Source organism: Triticum dicoccoides, chromosome 2B, assembly GCF_002162155.2.
Source record: "Triticum dicoccoides isolate Atlit2015 ecotype Zavitan chromosome 2B, WEW_v2.0, whole genome shotgun sequence".
Taxonomy (NCBI): Eukaryota; Viridiplantae; Streptophyta; class Magnoliopsida; order Poales; family Poaceae; genus Triticum; species Triticum dicoccoides.
The window spans coordinates 5,572,057-5,590,701 of NC_041383.1; the positions used below are offsets into that span (position 1 = coordinate 5,572,057).

The following is an 18,645-nucleotide window of genomic DNA, read 5'->3' on the forward strand; positions in this document are numbered from 1 at the left end:
AAAATCAGCTGGGTTATTCTTCCTTTTAATTACTTCCATAAATTCCACAGTGGAAAATGTCGTACTACACAACAAACGTAGGGAGATTATCCCCAATTTATTATAAATGTATCCAAATTCAAGTGGCACCTACTGAGAAGCTTCACTGCACACTGTGTGCTCCCTTGGAAGCTGCAAAACTACGTCCTCCGCCGATCTTCCATCCAGCTATCAACCAAACCATTAGCCCTTTTTTGAGCAAAAGGATGATCTGATATGATGTTGACTCCATATTTCCCTCCACAAAGCTAATGAGAGCGTCCAAGTTTTTGCAGCTCCAAGCAGCTTCCTCATACGACTGGCCACATCGCACGACCACAAAAGAAGGCCCTGCCACACTAAACAAAGCCGCTTACATCCCTCCCATACCATGCATGCAACCACGGCTATGTCATCACCATTATCTACAATCACAAGCTTTAGCTAATATAATTTTCAGGTCAATTGACTTTCCCTCAAGATATTGGTTAAGTACCAAAGTGTACATTTGTTTTATCGATGGCTAGCTTTATCTGGCGCGTTTAGAAGTACTGCTGTGCCCATACCTAACCCTAGAATTTGTATTTTTTTTCTATTTTGTTCTCATCCTTGAGGCCAAAAGCTGCAGTTCACATCACACACTAGCCTTGATTTCTTTGCACCTAATATTCCCAGCCGTCCTAACTCTTTCAGCTGGTTTCTACAGATTCTTGCGCGTCCCGGCCGGAAGAAACATTACACAACAAGAAAGAACGCGTTCGAGAAGCTAGAGCACAAAGTTTTCATTTACAGATCACCTGCAAGGAGGCCGGCCGGTGCATGCATATGCAAGTACGTACGCTTCCATTTGCAACACGGGGTATCTACATTTTTTATTCCTTTATAACTTAGCAATAGATTCAGTTTACAAGTCCTACGCGTATACTTAGGTTGCCAATTTTATCACCCTAATATAAATAAACTATATAACACAAAGATTATACCTTTTGAAAATAGAACATCTGAAGTTTATATTGTTGGTATATTTTTTGCAATATATGACTTGTAATAGGTTGGTCAAATTGACGACTTAGGGGTACGCGCACGCCCTGTAAACTGAGAGAGAGAGGGAGTACATACATTACATTTTGTCCGAAAAAAACTAGATACGTTATGTGGAATCGATACAAGTCTTCCATTTCTTCCAATAGAAAAACACACAGTTGCTCGCATGATTCCAGGTTAATGAAGGACTAATTTATGCATGCCAAAGCTTTATTGGCTTCCTTCATGGCATTAATATGGTATATTGTGAAGACTTGTGGAGCGATTTTTTCAAATAAATACAACTAAAATCATAAGGGCAATCATAAGGTTGGTGTGCCAAAGATCTTCCAACAGGTGTCGATCGAGCTAGCTTACGGTTCATGAACTCACATTGATCACCATGCTTAATCTACATCAAGAGAGGTCCCATGTAGTACCCACGATCTTTTTAGAGAAAACTAAACAAGATTAACCAAATGCGATGTGGGTACGCTTTCGGCCTCAATACACAGTTACCAATCGGCTCGATCGAGGTTAGCACCTCCTAGACCCCATCTTTTTTCACTGCGATTTTTTTCATGGTCGCGTCGAGTGAAAGGAGAAGGGTAGACAAACATATGAAACCCAGTGCACAGGTGTGCATGCATGAGCCATGCATGCATATACATTTGCTTGGATACAACAAAATTAACCATGTACTTGTCATCGATCCAATGTATGTGCGCCAGATGAACAAATGCATCTCAGTGTGAGAGGGGAGCATGTGCTAGGGGCCTTGTTTCTCTACACTCACACTCCTTTCCATGACTCAAAAGGAGATAGCTAGCTAGCATGCACGCACAGTTGTTTTAGCTACCTAAGCTCTTCATTCTAGAAAGCCAGCCGCCCCTTTTGCAAACCCTAGAAGAGAGAACACGTAGAGCCTACCCTTGCCAATAGCATGGCCAATTTTATAACCTGATCTGACACCTCATCGATCCATGCATGATATCTGCAAATTGGCAAGTTGATGCAAGATTAACATTAACAATCGTTGGTTTCGATGCTTAATCAGCCTACCCCCTCTATCTCCAGCCATGAAAAGTGAGCTCAAAGCCAATGGGTTTCAGCATGCCCTAGGTCACCACGTATGTACTTACACAGCTAGCTCGGCGTGGTCGGTAACTGCCTCGGAAACCGTGTTAAGCTGTTGATTGCGCTTAGCCTTTTGAGCTAGCCGTCCTTAAAGCTTGTGTTAGGGTATATAACTAAACCCCAGCCAGCTAGGGTTTTAGCGCCGTTCATGAGAGTTCCGACTACAGAGCACGCGTTAAAAGTCCTTTGGAATGATTGCCGAGAATCGCCGACCTATACGGATAGAAGTATATGTTACTCGCCCGATGAAGCTTTCTACTCTAGGGAACATCATTGCAAAAATTCATTTGGTGTTGGAACTTCGGAGTAGTACTTTGTATATTATTCCTAGGGAATGAGATCCTTTGTACTATCAGTGAAGAAGAACTAATGGTTCTTCTTAGCACTGTATTCTTACTCTTCGTACATGTACAAGCTAGTATATATCCTAGCTTGCACCTGACTCCTGCAACGAATACAGAAAATTCTTACATAATGCAAGAATGCTGATATTAATTTGAATTCCCATCTTTTATTTTTCTTCGTTTTTAAATCATATGTTCTTCACATGTACAAGAAACACAAAATAACCATATACAAGTTCCACATATAGTTGAGTAATAAATGAAGTCGTCGGGATATGGAATAAGCTCTTAACTCAAATAGGGAAATATTTTCTCCATCGAAGTGGTACAATCCTTCTATAATGTATTGCAACATATCTTCCCGATGAAGTAACTCCCATCGCCCAAAACCAAAAAAAAAAGCGCCCTCGTCCATGTAAGGCGAGATGAGCTTCTTTGAGCCTTCATAGCTCACATGGCAATTGCTACGTGCTTGCCCTGGTATGGGTATGCGATTAGCTGAAAAGTGCAAATCACCTATGAGAGAGTCTTTTTGATAAAATAAAACACTTAATTGAATAGCCTTTTCAAAAGTGCAATGGCACCAATGTTTTTTAGGGACTTCGTGATGCGCGTTTGCTACTTGTTTTATAAGAAGCTTTACATATAGCAATTTTTAATCCTTGTTCAATATTCTGTGGGGCATCAAGGCGAAAAAAGTATGATCGCATACTAATTCTACTACTCATAATTAGAGGGAGACTGGCCCTTTTCATGGCGAGTAATGCTAACTACGTAGTACTATGCAAGAACGTCTCCATCACCACTTAATTAGGTGTGCTTGAAATATTTGATACCACAACATGTCCCCACCACATTTATGAATTTGATGATAATGATGATCATAATGAACAACTCCCCTGGTTCAAATTCAATGTATGCAACTCAAAGAACACTATTAAAATATTTATAAACCACAAGGCAAATGGTACAAGTCACGTCCTACTTTTTTATTAGTTGACTTTTCCTCTTCTATAGATAATTATAACCAAAATTATGAAAATTTTGAAATGATTAATGAAACTATAAAATATAATATAAAACAAATTAGATTTGGTTTTTATAATCAAGATTTAGCAGCCATCATCTAAGTTACCAAACTAGCTAGTTGGGAAGCCCTATAGTTATTTTCCCCACCTAGGCATTACCGGAGAAAAGAAATCCTCGTCTAAGATTGTTCATACTCCATCTTGTTTTTAGTTGAAAAGACATCTTTGATAGCAGTAATACATGTTATTCCAACAAGAAGCCATTTGTGCAGACGTCTCCAGCGGTTTCCACTGAGAGCTTCTACATTTCAACACTCAATGTAGATGGCTCTTGGCAAGAACTTGCACAGATAAGATAAAAGAAGGCTATTTCACAGACCCATCTATGATTGACAATGCAAAACAAATGTCACTTAGATAGAACGGTATATGTATGTGGGTTTTGGGGTCCTGATTTGCACAACTTGCAAAGGGTAGCCCTAATTGCGCCACCTCCCCTCTCTCATCCGCCCTCAATGGTTCCCATCTTCCCTCCTCCTACGATGGTGCCCCCATCCAACCACCATCACCACCACCCTCGTGCAAAGAAGATCAGGTGGCAGTCGTGCCCTTCTCTGCCACCTTGTATTGCCCGTACTCCCTTCTTGAGTTCTTGGTACCGTCTCGCGGGGCACACATGACTTGATTCAAGGTCGTGCACGTCGTGCAACCACTTTCACTGGGTCCTTACCTCCTCCTTTGACTTTCTTATGCATGTTTGTGTGCCGCTCGGATGTGGGCACATATATTTTTTATATGTTTTTACACATACATAGCTTACCATATTGTGGGCACTTTCTTGAGGTTTTCATAGCTAAAACTCATTCCATGTATTTACATAATTATATATAATCTTGAGTATTTGCAATTTATGCAATCTGTAGTAAAGTTAAATACTCAAAATAAACATAATTACTAGAAAGCGGAACAACAAGCTTCTTGAATAAAGGCATTTTATTGACTACAAAAGGATCATATCAAGCTGATCATAACTAGTTGCACGTAACCTCAATCAAACAACGACGCAAACCATAAAAAACGTGAACTGACATAGTATAGCAAAAAAAAAAAAACTAAAAGGCCAATCCAAAGACTAAATCGCCATTAACAGGGCTACAAGCTGAGCTGTGCATGACATCTCTGCAAAAGTCTAAACAGCGATTCTTGGCCTTAGATTAACTTGATCTTTTTTTATAGCTAGTAGCATTAATCCCTTGAAGTTGAAAATCGTCATTATTTAATTTCTAATCCATGAGATGAGGTGTACTACACAAGGGACGGATCGGGCGCCACATATACCAGAGTCCGAGGTGAGTCAGCTAGCTAGGCTAATTCCCCTTAGAATATTACCAGTACGTAATCAATTAACTACTCCTTAATGAAGCTAGTTGGGCATTTGACGCGCCGCCATGTGATCTCCTAATAATTGGCATGCACTAGCTACATGCAAATAATTTAGTCAACCAGCTAATTGTTGAATCATGCCTGAACATGGCAGGGAGAGGGGGCTTGATTAGTCAGTTTGTTGTACTAATCATCATCGATCACAACCAAGATATTAATCCAGTGGCTATATATCATGCATATACATCCATCCAACTTGGTCTGAAATCGGTCAGGGCTGGGTCACACCCCCTTGCATATATTTTAACTCATTTATATCTGCTCGAGTCCCATCGGATCTTAAGATAATGGGCAACTTTCACTTTTATGAGATTTGTAGTTGGCACCAAATTGAGGGTTTAGTTTGATGATTGTGGAATGTTCTATCAGTAGTTTAGATTCTAGCTAGCTACAGGCGCAATTATTATTATTCTGGGTTAGTTCATCCCATATGCCTTCTCTGTTTTCTCTGATATGTTGATGTATACTATGTATTTTTGAATTTTGTTTATATGTTGTATCAATGAATTGATACATAGTGGTTTGAAGTCATTAATTCAATTTTAATTGTATAAGTTACAAAATGTGTTGACGCAAATGTGAATCTAATAGAAAATTTTGAACCAGAGTTCTAATGCAAACTTGCCCGTATATATGTATTTACAAAAATGCAACTTGTTTAAATACACAAAAAATATATGTTCAAATTTGTTCACTATGCATGTGGCTCTAAAAGAAGTGTAAGGCATTATGTTGCATATGTTGGAATAGGTAAAGCTATTTAATTTATTTTAGTATAAATTGAGAACTTAGTCGAGTAATTTCACTTTTAACACCAATAATCACTAAACAATGACAAACTAGCAGCTGCTGAAGAGAACACTAACAAGTTGTCTACCCGAAAGATGAAAGTGTATTTAGTAGATCCTACTCTACAGTAAAATACATTTCACAAGGTTATATGTTTTCACGAAAACTGGAAGTAATAAAATACTCTCCCCGTCCCATAATATAAGAACGTTTTTCAAGCTAACATAGCTTGAAAAACATTCTTATATTATGGGATGGAGGGAGTATCATTTACATTTTTTTATATCATATTTCGAGCAAAAATTGTACTCCCTCCCAGTTTACATGGCTCCCATGTATTTTGACATTTAAGTTTGGCCAAGCAGTTTGATCCACAAAATGTGGATTGTGTGCCATAAAATTATACCATTGAATTCGTATTTGAAATATGTTTTCAATGGTATAACTATTATGACATATGACTTGTGAATTATTTGTTACATTGATGATCAAAGTTAAATCACAAATATGAGGATGCCATATAAACAGATATGGACGGACTACTCAAAATCATGCGCTGGATACTCCTAATGTCAAACACGTCTTATACTTCTAGATGGAGCGATTATGAACCCATTAATTATATGTGCCTTAAATTTGGAAGAAATAGGTGATTAACCAGTGGATAGCCAAGCACAACACTCATATCTACATCTTGCACATGGCATCATGGGTGCCCAAGAATCCTTTCATCCAAAGCACATTGACAACCCAAGTCCCCCAACATCTAGGTAAAGCCTCCCCCAAATTACACTAGGACCAGGCCGGCCATATGTGGCCGCTTGTTTTCGTTCTCGATGAGATGACCTCATCCTTCCTTCATTGACCGAAACTTGTCGCTTTCCCCGAGACGTTTGACCTCGCACCAACTGTTTCTTTGGTCGGTTGTAACGGTTTAACCACCATGTGTTAGCTAGTATTAATTAAAGTCCTCCCCTCATTTATCAGTTTGAGCATTTGCGCTAGCCACTAACCTTCTGTGATTCTTGAGTTGTTTTAGGGCCTGGTTTCAATGGAAGGAGAAGAAAAGAGTATAATCTGACACAAACTTAGTTCAGTTCAGCGCTGTGGCAGTCTTTAGTTTATTTGGGTCTTATGCAGCCTGAAGAATCTCAGTCAGATGATGAGGTGCAGTGGCAGGTTTGTCATGTGGTAGCCTCTCAGGAGTCATGGCCTCCACGCATCAGCATTAATTGATAGAAGTGATGTACTTATTTAAAATTTATTTTTAAATTTTTTTCAAAAATATGCAGTATGACAAAGTAGACAACTATCTGCACCTTTACCATCAGAAAAAAAAACTGCAATGATTAAATTTGTTAGCATGGGTTCCACTCAGAGAAAATTTGGTGATGAGAAGAAGTGTTAATTCTGATTTAATTTATAAATTATAATGATGCTTTGCTAAATTATGTGACTATATATGCTAGAGGAGATATGGAACCGAAGTGGTTCTGGCAAAATATCAACCACTTGTAGGTGCACCACATGACCACATGGTGAGCATATATTGGTATTCATTTTGTAGTCGTATTTAGTAGTAGATACATTTGAGCTATTTTATTGTGGATAACCCCATTCTTGCGGTGTTCATAATGAACCTGTAGTCTTTGATATTAGGATAAGTGCTTGTTTATTTTGGTCAATGCAATTGGTAGGATTCTCATGTGCTTGGTTCATTCCCTCTTTCCCTAATTGGGAACTGTACAATTAACCTGCAAGATATGAACTGCTTCAGAAGCTGTGTGCAAAAATCTAGCATCAGATCTGCTATGTGTAAAATTCAATTGCAATTTGCACCACATTCGGATTCAAAGTCCATGCATAGGGCTAAGAGAGAAGGATGGTGCATGAATGATACCTAGCTTGGAGACAAAAAATCCAACGATTGATTGTGTTCAAAACTTGATCCTGTTACACATGTAAAAAATTCTGGACTGAAGTTGTATTGAATCTGAAAATTTGCAGCACTGGTAGTGTACTTCTAAGTAACCTCTCCAGAGTTTGCTCCTGGTGCCTGTCAAATTATATGACATGACCAAAATTCCAGAAGAATAATCCAAAGACTAATGCAGTATCATCCACAGCTGGAAGCAAGTTATATTCCTGCCACTATATACATGGTGGATTCTCCACTATACCATGATCCCATTTCTTCAGAGTATATTCTGCTACTTGAGATCATCTTTGATTCATATTAGATCAGCTGGCAATTTACCGGCTTCATGAGAAGGCGACACATCCGAGACCCGTGAAGTAAATGTCAAGAACATATCGACATAATTGATGGGATTGATGCGAAAGAGATCACTCGGCCAAAACTGGTAGGCTGGCGACGGCCTCAGCATATACTTACATATTGTATCAGAATATATATAAGGCTTACAATCATTTCTGATCAAACATTTTTACGGCTGACAATTAATATAGAAAAGCATATAATTCTGCAACGATAGTTTGATACTACTAGATGTATCATGAACACACTTCATAGTGCATGCTCTGTTTTATTGAACTGAGAGATAAAGTGACATTTTCAAGACCATGTCGACATCGAAAACGACCTACAGAACGACACGGGGGGAAGCAGATATACGGAAGATCATCGTTGCGCACACACGGCAACTGCGAGCTGACGAATAAGTGTGATCGATCGCTGTGAGCCGTTGGAACAAAGTCTCCCAATGCATCAAATCAATCACAGAAAGCTTGAAGCTGTGCCCTCCCTCAAGTGGTAGTGGAAGGAGGTACACACAATTAAAAGTGATATGAGGTTGCGATGGTCTGGCGATCTAGCTAGCTGGTCTCAAAAGACAGGGGCAGATCATGAGTAGCAAGTTCCTTCAGCAACATCACTGTCCCCTGGATGCCCAGTCCATGCCAGGATGATCCATCAGCTCAGCTGGTACCCAGAAACTGAGCTGCTGCTTGACAGTGTTTCTTTTGCAGTGGGAATTAGTGTCTAGAACAACAACAACTAGTGTTGTTAGTGCTCTGTCACTAGCTAGCAGGCCCTGGAGGCACTGGTCAAAAATGGTCACTAGATCCTGTCAGATATTGCATCTTTTTGACTTGTCAATTGATACTGTCTGGGGGCAAGGACAAGACATTACTACACAGATCTAGATTTGCACTCAAGCTGATGGATGCTTACTGCATTCAACAATCTAATCACCATATATATGTACTTATTGCTTTTACACCCACATTTTCCAAAGTAAAAATAGCACTACTAATTCCATCACATCAGTCACAAAAATTCAGTGTTGAGTCAAATATGTATTGATTGTTTTTCAGTTTTGGCTAATCACTAATTAGGGAACGTTTCGGTGTTGTCACTGTTAAAACGGAATGGGACCCTGATGCATGCTAATTCAAGTCTGAAAACTTCTGAACCACTAAACCAGCACTCCAATTAATACTGGAGTCTAATGTAACACCACACAAATCTTATCATCTCCTGTTTATTCTTTTCCAAAAGAAAACAGAATGGCGATCTTATTCCTCTGTATCCAAATCTTGCACAAGATCTGCAACGCCATGTTGGTTTCCCATTGACCAGCACAAATCCATGTGACAACCCACAGCAAAGAACCCTGTCATCACTAACCCAGCACTACTACTAACCCCAAGCCACCCCCAGTCCCGACGGACGGACCGGCCGATGCCCGCCACATGCGCACCGGCAGCCAAGTGGACGCCCCAGATGCGGCCCCCCACTGTACAGATTCCATTGCACATACACATACAGTAGTATATTGCCACCGTTGTATGTTCCATGTGGCACAGCCGGCTAAGCCATGCAGCAGGAATCAGAGAAAACCCTTCAAAAAATGCAGCAGGAATCTTAAACCCCAACCGATTATTCCTTTTCCACAATTCTTTTGCTGAGAGTATCTCAGCACACAGATTTGCAGGAATGAGATCACAAGTAGAAGGGATCATATCCTTTCTGAATATCTACCTATGTTTGTTAACTAATTGATTCCCTAATGATAAAACTATGGGAGGAGATGATCCATGCTTGCTTGCTTCGCCGGCCCATGCATTTTGTCAGTCAAGCATATATATTTGCTTCCATGTTAATCTAGCTTTGGGGTTGATGCTAATCGCGTGGCGGCATGGCTCTCGTGATGTTTAAAAATTAGGGCTGGGGATATGAGCATACGTGTCACAATGGCAGCGCCGGAGAAGCGGGATTAGCGAGGGTTCATTCACATGTTGACGGCCGGTCAAAATGAGTATCTGAATGTGTCGTCCAAATCAACGACATTTAGTCATTGCCTCAGGTGATCAAAGTCCAAAAGAGTTGGATTAATCTAGTTTCCAGTGAATGTTCAGTAACAATCACCGGCCAATGTTTCATTCCAAACAAAGTGTCGTCGAAATCAACGACATTTAGTCACTGGCTCAGGTGATCAAAGTCCAAAAGAGTTGGATTAATGTAGTTGCCAGTGAATGTTCAGTAACAATCACCGGCCAAATGTTTCATTCTGACTTGTGAATATTTTTGCACACACAACAGCATCATAGGTATCTGGGCTTGGTCGTTTGACTACAAGACACTGCACTGCATCACTTGAAAGACACCGTAATTTTGATGGACTTCTGTTTGAATCTATACGATTCTCAGAATGGAGGAGTTATCCGTCCCCGCTTTTTGGATGCTTCACATAAAAGTTATGTGGTTTTAGAGAGTGTATATGAAGTTTTCACGTTGTCCAACGACACTTCAGCTTTATTTGTTGTTTTAACTTGAAATGTTAAATATGGTTTCATAGGAGGTTTTTTCTTTGTTCCGTGTGGACATGTACAAAATCTCGCCATGTTGCTTGGATTCTACAAGGGAAAAATCTTCGTTCAAAGGGGCCTTAACTAAGGCTGAATTTAATTCTCAACTAATTGTTCGTATATCAGTCACTTCATCATTTCAGGGGATATTTAGCCAGGAAATCCTTATTTAACGCTTATTGCTTCAAATTGTCTGCAACTTACTCAGGCCCCCGCCGCATATGCCAATTTTTTGTTTTATACCAATCTTTGGTTCTGAAAGGTTTTCTTTGGGGCTTTTGTAGTGTTCTCTTTTTGGTTTTATTCCCAGCTTTTTCACTTCCAGTTTTTAGCTTTCCTTTTGATTTTTCATTTTCTACTTTTCTTTCCTTTTTCCTTTTTCTACTTTTTACCTTTTTAAGATTCATAACATTTCGAAATTTATGAACATTTTTAAAAACCATGATCATTTTAAAAAATACCCAGGCTTTTCAAAATTCAAGAATATTTTAAAATCTGTGAACATTTTATAAGATAAACAGGCATTTTTAAAATCCTTGAACATTTTCTAAAACCCCCCAACATCTTTAAAAATTTGTGAAAAAATCAATTTTGTGACATGTTTTAATTGTTGAAGATTTTTTAATATTATAATAATACATTTTTTAACCTATCAAAACAAATCCAGCAGCTGTTTATTTTTATGGAAAACAAAATAACCAGAAACGAACAAAAGAAAATCGGTCGGAGGAGCGCTGCACGCAACGTCTAAGTGGGCCAGCCGACGGACTTTTTGACGCACAAAGCGTCCAATAGGAGAACCCATTTGACCAACCAATCTTGTATATTTACATTGACCACATCAGCCTATCAAGGAGATATGGTTAGCGTAGCGACCTACAGTCAGATAACCCTCGAATGGATTTATTAACCCCAACCAAAATTCCCCATTTTTTGACAGGAAGCTCAGCTTTCGTTCATATATTCTCGATGACCAAAAAACTGGCACAAATTGTTCTCGGCAACAATTCATATGATCAAGATAAATGAGCAATGATTCATGGTGAAGGTGCTAACCTTCACGATTTTAGATCACAACAGGAACAAATTACTACAACAGATTTAAGCAAATGTTCACCATCCTCGCAATCCTTTGGTTCCAATCTAGGGGGGAGATCCTCCTACTCAACCCTGCAGGCATAGAGTTAACAATGAGCATCAGCAACACAATATTTACATCCAGAGACAAGGTCAAATCAATATCACCATGAGATTTTTCATTTTTGTTTGCCATTGAAGATTGAAGAGCTGAATGCCTAAATCCAATCGAAGGTTGTGCTCAAGCTTGTTCAAATGAGCTAAAGTGGCTATAAGATATCTAGTATTAGTGGCGAGTTATTATTTTTAGCAAAGAGCTGCGACTGGATTTAAGACCATGTCAGAGTTGCCCATTTGAGCTAGAAATGGCATCTCAACCGCCATTTCACATTTCTACTAGGTGTTTGCGACTGCCACAGATTTTATGACAGGATATGATCAATAACATAATCATCAATCAGAATCGAATGAACATGTAATGAATAACTAGGTTAATTGAACTCATATTTCGTGATAATTAAGTCGATATATCGACACAATCATCTACCCCATCAGTTCTACATGGCCTAAAGGGAGATGACACGTATAATACCCAAAGATACTATATTCTTTTGTGCGTACTGCTAAACGCACACCATAAAAGGACAGACCCAGTGCATAGAAGCTCCCACACAAGGTGGGGTCTGGGGAGGGATTATATGAACCTAGTCTTACGAACTTCACACCATAGATTATCTTTTTTTTTTTTTGCGCTGACACCATAGATTATCAAATCACCAAAATATGGAGATGCTAAATTTTAATTTACTATAAGAGAAAACTTTCCAGGTTAACTGCTCTATTTCCCAATTTTGACCTTTTCTCGTACCACCATGATTTCCGATTAAAGATTTTAATCTGTTACACAACTAGGTAGCCCTAGTCATCACAGAAATGATTCCAAGAAGGCTAAGAAACTAAATTGTTCTGAACATGTAGAATGAACAATTAAGGTAGCTCGCTAGCTTTGTCACAAAACATCACTAGGGGCACCCCAATGGCCTCTATCTAAAGCAGTATCTATTTGTATCAAGTAGGAAAGTTAGAAAAAAAGTACTAAGTAGGATATAGATATAAAACTCCCAGCACCTTGTATCTACATGTTGTATCTAATATATTAACAAATGCTTGTCTCCAAATTAATTCATTGCTTTCTTGTCACAGCTAGCGCCAGGTTCTGCAGGTAAAGTAAAAGATTCCACCTACAAGAGTCGTATCTAAATCTAGGTATGGTTTCCTCCATGTCAAAAAAGATATTTAATTGTACCTCCACATCAGGTTTAATCCTATGTGGCAAATTTTACGGAACAGGTTGGAGCACTGGGAGTGCCCTAAGCTGGGACTTTATGACAGACCTTATTGGAACTAGCAAGTTTTTGATGAAAACAAGGAATATCAGCTTATAAGAAAGCAAATTGGATAGCATATTCATCATATACCTCACAGTTTTTCGCAAAAAAAGAAGTCACAGCGCACCAGGTTCTGCAGGTAAACTAAAAGATTCAACATTTGCTGACCTGGTTGAGAAGTGAAGTTACAGAGCAGTAGGGAGTCATCAAATAACTTAACAGTACACTTTACGATTTCTTGCATATCTGCAAATATGTTCCCTAAACAACCTCTGTTTCAATATCAGGAGTATAATCTGGAAGACTCCCTAGTACCTAACAAAGTGTAGTAATTGCTGTCAAGATTTTGGAGAAATAAGGAATATCAGATTATAAGAAAGCAAATTTAATAGTATATTCATATACCTCATACAAGTACCACGAGATGTAGGCATCGGTAGCAGCATACTCAAGTTGCTTTTTTGAGAGAACAAAAGACTCCCAGTTTCCCATTCTTATGTTGCCAGGCTTTGGCAACTTATCGACATGAAGTTGCAGGTGGTGAAGAGCATTGCAACATAGCAACAAGTTAGTGCAATGGAAACAAAAAATCAGTAAAGAATATAAACCAAGCAAGCTTATCTAGTAAAAAATGTTCACATTTCATAGAAACTTCAGAGTTTGTTCTGCTAAATAATAACTGAAATTGTCTCAACCACAGAACTACCCCATCAGGCATTGCCACAATACAGAGATAAAGAACAAGCATGCAAATATCAGCAACCAGAAGAATTTCAATTTAATAATTTATTGATCGTAAAAAAGCTTGTGTTCCCTAGGCATCTGGGTTTTCTGTCTACCAAATCATAATTGAGCCTCTATCGTTCAACCAACCAAACTTCCTTGATACATAAAACACATAAATGAATAAATGCCTGAAGACTGTTTCTTTCCGGTGCTAACAGAACTGGGTAAAACAAAAAGCAGTGATAAATAATACTCGTAATACAATAGGAATTACCTCTTTACATGTAATCATTTCAGTTAATGCAGCAAGACTCCATCTTTTATAGGGCCCAGCTAACTTGACATTTGCAACAGTTGATAAATCCATCAATGGTTGTACACGGACATCATAATCATTGAACATTTTCCTTGCATCATTGTCTATACATACTCCAACCTGCATAGACAAGAGAGCAATGTCTTGCATGACCAAAAAGGGTAACCCATCTGTGGGGGAAGGATTGTACAACCCATGGGGAAATAAACAAATTACGCACTTTAACGGATGAACTGTCCTCCAGAAGAGATTTCAAGATGGGAGGCACGCCAGAGTGAATGATATGCATGAGATAACAATGAGTTTTGTCCATGCATAATTGCATCAACGCGACTTTACATGGTGGTTCTCCTGCAAAATCCATGGCAATGGTTGTTCCGTCAGATTTGATCATTTGCAGGAGTCAGCTTAAAAACCATTGATCCAGAAACCCACATTTTGCAGTTTGAGGATACAACTAAACATTAGGCTATGGGCAGAACAGCGAACCTCTCCTGGGAAAGGGTTTCCACTCGAGATCGAAACCAAGGGAGACCGGGCCAGAGGCCTTCATGCTTTCTACTTTGCGTACAATCTCCCGTGTAGCTTTCTCCACCTCAATTGCCGTCCGGCAGTACACTATCTTGCCGCTGAATGCTACCTGTTGGTACCTCGCCTTCACACTCCCTGTGGCGCAAAATCCAGCGGAGACAGGATTCAGATGTCAATCCCACAAGAAGATTAAGACAGATGAACATACACTACAACTAGGTGCCATTCTACACAAATCGACCAACCAACCAACCCATCCTATGAACCATAGCACATGAACAACACAGAGCTGCCATTTTACCAAAAACTGTAAAACTGAACCCTAACAGGGGATTTTCTTCCAAGTGAAGAAACTGTAGCACCAAGAACCCTAGGTGATTTTCTTCCACGCACATTTGGGTGGAACGATGGGTTCTTGGGTTCTTTGATTCCGGGAGGAAGGGGAAAGTGGGATGCAAGAAGAGGGGGGAGCCGCACCTTGGCAAGTGGGGGGCGAGAGGACCCACGACGGCGAGGAGGCGCTCGCGGCGGCGGGGACCGGGTTGGGTCGTGGGCGCACGGGGGCGGGGGCGGGGGTCTTGGACCAGTCGGGGAGGCGGCGGCGCTTGGCGGACTCGGCGGCGTAGGCGGCCTCGATGACCTGGAGCTCCGCCTCGGCCTCGGCGCCCAGTAGAAATCGTCGTCGTCGTCGACGGGGCAGGGCAACGCGGGAGGCGCCCCGGGCTCCATGGCGGCCGGATCCGGTGGACGACTCGCCGGCGCCGGTGGTGGGACTAGGAGTCTGGGAGGAGGGGAAAAGATCGAGTTTTTTTTTCTTCCTCTGGGTATATTGCCAATTTTAAAATTGTGGGGGGACTGAGAGGGAACATTCAGTTCAGCGTACTTTTTTACTCCGCGTATTAAATTTGTGTCAAGTCAAAATTTACAAAGTTTGATCAAATTTATATTAGACATTATCAACATCTACAATGCCAAATCAATATGTAAGTCTTTGTAATTTTTTCAAAAAGGTTTTTGAAAATTTTAAAATGTTGACGGGTTTGAAAAATAATCATGATTTTTTTAAAGTTCAACTTCTTTTATGATTTTCAAAAAGAATTCACAGTTTAAAATTCCACATTTTTCCTATATTTGCATATCAAAATGATGAAGTAAATACAACATACTCCCTCCGTCCGAAAATACTTGTCATCAAAATGGATAAAAAGAGATGTATATAGAATTAAAATTCGTCTAGATACACCCCCTTTTATCCAGCATGTTTACAACATATTTACCTAATCACCAATACTGAGCTTTGATGCTTGTCCACAATAATTTCTCCACAATTTATTGACTAAACACACAATTGCTGCTCGCCAACATCGTCACCCATGCATCTAGAAGACCCGGAAAAAAAAACTAAAATTATGTGCAAAAACAACAAACTCTCCATATCTTTGAGCTACACACAACACCATACCAGCCCAAGAGCTCTATTAACCAATTTGCCGTGAACATTCAACCTAACTTACATCAAAGTCATGTATGCATAATCCCCTTCCCGTTTTGTACTTAGAGTTAACTAAGCGACGTTCCCTAATTATTGACTACATATCAGTGTCTAGACAACTCATTAGGTGGAAAATCAAAATAATTCACATCAATAATAATGACTCCAAATCCATGGAGCATTGTTTGGTGGGTGGGGGGGGGGGGCATTTGCCCTCAACATAAATCTATATTTTTATTGATAATTAGTGAATATTTAAAATTATGGCATGATGTTGAACAAGTAATGGCTTCTTGGAGGGTACGAGGCTCTATCCAATCCTATTAACCACCTCAAATCTCAACATCCTGAAAGCCAAACTCAAACATGACCCTCTTCATTCTTACAGCTCACTAACATCTGAAGAAACTCCTTCACCTGAATGACAAGTAATATTTATAGTCATTTTATTCACTGCAAACAAAGAAGATCACAATCCATGCACGTGAGGTGGGATACATTACTAAGGTGGGTCTTCCAGTGAGTAGAAGGCTTTGGTCATCCTACGCTTCTTGCAGACAAGATTTCAAATCCGCTATCTTGTCAACACGAAGCACCTGATCACAACATAAATGGAGTCCTACTTCAATGAATCTTTAAGAAAAGAGGTTTCAACATTAGATTATGTTCTAAAGAGTTTCACTTTGAATGCATCGTCAATCTTATCGTCCCTGATATAGATAGCTCGAACATGAGAATTTTCCCAGTTATTTTTGAGGAGAATTTTCCCAGTTATTTTTGTCAACTAGGTAGTTGAGAAGATGCTTGATTGTATGCCCCTAAAAATCAGCATTTGAATAAACGTCTTTAAACCTATAGAGTTATAGAGTTACATACAGGTATACATGCTACTTGATATATATGTTGGTGGGGTGGGGGGGGGGGGTCAAAGAAGGCCCCCACCCCATCCTGACACACATACCTTTTATACAACTACATAAGAATAGTAGTGACATTTATATATTTGAATCATTACTATTTAAAATTTGACTTCCTAATCATTAAATTGGTGCATATTTTAGTGACAGGCTCTCCTTGTTTTTGGTGCAAGCTAATGGCCTGAAAGCCCGCTAATTTTCTAGAGAAAAACCTATTCTTTCTATCTTCATTTTTTGAGAAAATGGGTATGAAATACTCAGGGGGGCATATTACATCCAGAAGCCATAATAACACGTTGATCTTCAGGGACGTCAGCAATCATCACCACTAGAATGAAAGCCACGCGGTTGCCGTGCTTGGGAACACCATGTCAATTCATCAATGACCCATCTGCGAAGCTTTGTACTGGCCTATTTCTATACACTAGTTGAATGTCCATGCATTGCCACGAAACAACAAAGAGAATAGAGATGAAACAATTGTTCTAATTAGGAAATGTGCTCCAACAACCATAGCATGTGGTCTCCATTCCGATAACAACAAATTGATTCTCTCTCCAACTTCTTTTATCTAGGCAGTCATTGAATCCCTTTAACAACCCTCTCATTGTAAGAAATAAAATAACATCTTTCGTCCTACCCTTCCTTCCCCCCACCTTTATTATGTCACTGCCCTCTCTTCAAAACCTTGTACTTCTATTTATTATATAATTTATATTGATTCAGATTATTATTTTGATCTCTTTTCTGACAGTCAGTTAATTTAAAGAACACTTAACCAATATCTCTCAAAGAGAACCGAAAGGAAAATTAACCAATATCGAGATATAACACACATCGAGGCAAACTACAAGAACACAAACTCAACATTGTCCCCCACCCAGCTTAGCCGAAGAAAAAGATGATAGTCATTTGCCGTGCAACCCGATATCTTCACATTAGCGAGCATCGTCCCACACAAATAGATGGTATCCACTAGCTACCCGGTGTCTCCATTGTGGAGCCAGATGCAAACTCGAAGCTCCATGAAATGGATGAGATAGACACCAGAAGCATCATCTGCCCTTGACAGCTCGGTGTCGAAGGAGCCATAATTCAGTCCTTGTGGGAGCTGAATTACCGAGAAACTCGAGGTCGTCAAATCCATGATGATGGTGTCTCTCAGGGCAGCCACCTTATAGATCTTACCGCCGAAGAACACATTAAGAACAGTAAAACCGAGCCTAAACGAAGCCCTCTCGCGCACTCTACGTTCCCGGTCGTTCGATTTTGTGTGTTGGACGTTTAATGGCTGTTCGATATTCCTTCTACGAGATGGGCTGCATGTCTTTGGGGTAGCTATTCTCGTAACTTTTTTGGAGCTCTGTGGTTAATCGGGCTATTATTGGGTTGTCCGACCTGTTTCCCGCACCAGCCCATTAGGCTACCCGTCACAAAAGCCGACGAACGTCCCTCTCCGCCTGAGACTGGCGTTCGCCTCCTTCGAGAAACCGCGCCGCTAGCAGCGACTTTCCCGGACTCTGCCATGTCGCTAGAGGCGATGGCGACGTCGACAACGACGGTGAAATCTGCCACCACGCCCTCCT

General features: G+C 39.9%; 1 pseudogene; it reads right to left on the reverse strand.

Annotated features, from left to right (window-relative positions):
* Positions 1-11,510: 11,510 nt before the first annotated feature.
* Positions 11,511-15,443, reverse strand: LOC119361696 (annotated as a pseudogene).
* Positions 15,444-18,645: the final 3,202 nt, after the last annotated feature.